Raw genomic sequence first — 3,703 nt, forward strand, 5'->3', positions numbered from 1 at the left:
CCAAATCAACCCCCAATGATCTCCAGTTTTTCTGTCGCATTTTTTTGAGACAAAGTCTCAAGCTACAGCCCTGGGTAGAGCACTGTGGCTTCACAATTGCTTAAGCCCAAGAGTTGGAGGTTGCAGTGACCCATCGTGCCAGCTTAATGCACCCAAAAAAAAAAAAAAAAAAAAAAAGACAAAACATATGAATACTCAATTCACCAAAGGTGTAAATGGCCATAAGCACATGAAAAGATGCTTGACATCATTAGTCACTAGAAAATGCAAATTAAACCCACCATGTGATGCAATTTCACACCCCCTAGAATGGCTATAGGAAAAGCCAACAGTTGCCTCGGTGGCAAATGGGAACGCTCCGACATTGCTGGTTGGGAGTATAAAATGCCACAGCCACTCTGGAACACAATTTGGCAATTTGGCAATTTTTTTTTTAATGTTTAAAAAGTTAAACATAAATGACCGTACTTCCCAGTGAGAGGTGGCGTACTGGAAGGAAGATCTTCTTTGGTTCATAGGGTGGGCTAAGCAAATTCTCACAGGGCCAAATAGAATTTAGGCAGGGATCCCACCTGGAACAACACCTTGATAGCAGATGGTTTGACTGCTGGTCTGCCCCCTTCTTAAAGACTCTCAAAGGGCTGGCCTTTGCAAGGCCAGTTCTGGCAAAGTTCTCTTAGGTGACTCTAGTTTCTAGAAGCAGGTACATTTGCAATGCCCAGTAGCTGGCGTAACCTGCAAGGCCGATTCTTGCAGCAGCCACAGACTTTCCCCCCAAGGGTGAGTCATAGCCGCTTAAAGAAAACAGAAAGCTCTCCAGGGAACAGGGTAGCCAGAGCGTCTGCCCAAGCGCTCCCTCCGAAACGAAGACAGAAATAAACAAAACAGATGATCTCAAGAGCCTCTGTGGGAACAGTGCCTGGGGAACCCACACAACTACGTCCTTCTCGCCTCTTCCATCTCTTCTTGTACTAAAGACAGAACCACCTGCCTAAGGATCTCCAGCAACGCTTACCCTCACCCAGCAGCCACTCAAATGGAGAATCCTGCACCAACCACCTGGCCCTCTGTCAGGCCTCAGTTTCCCTGTTATTCCACTGACAGGGACTGAAGATGACAAATGACCTCCTTTCTCGGACAAATATTATACAACCTCACCCATGCATTATAGAAAGGCAAGGATGGGTATGTACTCCCAAGAAGAAAGGCATCTCACGCCTACCTATAAAATATTGTACTGCAACAATCCCCAAAGAACCCTTCCTTCAGGCTGCTATTTTGGAATGATTAGAAAGCAGGGTTTATGAAGCAACACGATGCGTATGAGTGATGTTTTTAGAACTTCGCTTGCAAGCACCTTGCCATAGAGATATATTTATACTGCCTCTATCTAAACCTTCTCAGCTTGAAACCTGGCATACAAGAATTCAGCCTCTGGGGAAATTCTTTTAAAGCTAATTGGGGGCAAAGGTGGGTAACACATTAATTTAGTAATCCCTTTATTATGGAGGGAGAATGGAAATAAAAGATAAGTACATTTCACCCAGACATTGCTTCCTATTATATCAGGGAAAATGATTTTGCAGCACATGACTAAAGGACGTGGTTACAGGATCTTTCTTGTTCCAACCTACCGAACTGTATTCGGTTTTTAAATGACAGGCATCCGGAATACTAATAAACTAAAGGAAATTTGGGAGAGGGAGGTCATCAAACAATGAGTCTTGCATATAAACAGTGGTTGGCCAGCCACTGTCTGCCCTCTGCGGATTTGGGGGAAGGACACTGCTGTTACCTTCTCACTCCCAACAGATAGTAGACTCTTAAATGGGAGAGGCACCGTGCCAGCTATGTGGTTTTCATGTAGTGTTTCATTAAATCTCATTACCCTCCTCTTCAATAAACAGTGCTGGGAAAATTGGATAGCCATCTGCAGAAGAATGAAATCAGACCCCCATCTCTCACCATATACAAAAATCAACCCAAGATGGATTAAAGACATAAACATAAGACCTGAAATTATAAAATTGCTAGAAGAAAACATAGGGAAAACTTGTCAGGACATTGATGTAGGCAAAGATTTTATAGCGAAGAATCCAAAAAACATAGGCAACAAAGCCCCAAAAATAGACCAGTAGGGCCATACGAAATTAAAAGGCTTCTGCACAGCAAAAGAAACAATTAACAGAGTGAAGAGACAATCTTTTGAATGGGAGAAAATATTTGCAACTATTAATCTGACAGGGAACTAATATCCAAGGGCCTCAACTGAATAGTAAAAATATTTGTTTATATTTTATTTTATTTCTTCTTTGTTTACTTTTGAGACAGAGTCTCACTATGGAGTCTCGCTATGTCGCCCTTGGTAGAGTGCTGTGGCATCACAGCTCACAGCAACCTCAAACTCTTGGGCTTAAGTGATTCTTTTGCCTCAGCCTCCCAAGTAGCAGGGACTACAGGTGCCTGCCATAATGCCCGAATATTTCTTCTTGTTGTCGTCATTGTTGTTTAGCAGGCCGGGGCCGGGTTCAAACCCGCCAGCCCCAGTGAGCTACGGGCACTGAACCTCAATAGTAAAAATAGATCAATAATCTCTTTGAAAACTAGCAAAGAAAATTAGCAAAGGAATGAACATTTCCCAAAAGGATACATACAAGTGGCCAACAGGTAAATGCAAAAATACCATCACTAATCGTCAGGGAAACGCAAATAAAAACTACGATATCCTCTCACTCCACTTAGAACGGTATTATCAAAAAGGCAAAAATAACAGATGCTGGAGAGGACACGGAGAAAGGGAAAACTTTTTTATACTATTGGTGAGAATGTAAATTAGTTCAGCCACTATGGAAAACAGTCAAGAGATTTCTCAAAAAACAAACAGCAGGACTACCGTCGGATCCAGCAATCCCACAACTGGGTATTTATCCAAAGGAAAAGGAATCAATATATCAAAGGGACACCTGAACTCTTCTGCTTACTCCAGCACTATTCACAATAGCAAAGACAGTAGATCAACCTAAGTATCCATCAATGGCTGGACGGATAAAAAGATGTGGTCCCTATACATAACGGATTACTGTTCGGCCATAAAATCAAAATGAAATCCTCCAGGTTGCAGCAATAGGGATGAGGGTGGAGGTCACGATGTTAAGGAAAATAAGCGAGGCACAGAAAGACAAATAGTGAGTGTTTTCATTCATACATGGGAGCTAAAGATGTAGGTAGATGACATGGAGGCAGAGAGTGGAATGACAGACAGACAGACAGCTGAGGCTGGGAAGGGTGTAGGGGAGGGAGGCGGTGGGTGAAGACAGGTTGATTTAAGAGGTGCAAATACACAGTTCAACTGGAAGGAAGTTCTACCCCTGGTCACTACACAATCTATGCATGTAACAACATTTGACAGACACCACATAAATAGGTACAGATACCATGCCTCGAAGAAATGACCAGACTGCCCCAAAGGCCTGTTGCTTCCAGTACGAGGGCTGAAACAAGACGGGAGAGCATGGCTTTGTTCTCCCTCTGCTGGACATGTGCTCATGGGGAGGCTCAAGTTTTTTCCTGCCCTGCACACGTCTCAAACGGAGTGAAAAGTGCAAGTATTTATTTTAGAATTACCGATACATTTCAGTGGGTCAACGATTTCACAATACGGGATCCACCAACGACGAGGACCGACAATACCTGCCCCAAGCCC

General features: G+C 43.3%; 1 protein-coding gene across 1 annotated transcript in view; it reads right to left on the reverse strand.

The window, feature by feature from the left end:
* Positions 1 to 3,703, reverse strand: part of PRAG1 (PEAK1 related, kinase-activating pseudokinase 1) — a 52,736-nt gene that overhangs the window by 1,777 nt on the left and 47,256 nt on the right.

This window comes from Otolemur garnettii, unplaced genomic scaffold (assembly GCF_000181295.1).
Source record: "Otolemur garnettii isolate 467f Iridium unplaced genomic scaffold, OtoGar3 scaffold00121, whole genome shotgun sequence".
NCBI classification, from domain to species: Eukaryota; Metazoa; Chordata; class Mammalia; order Primates; family Galagidae; genus Otolemur; species Otolemur garnettii.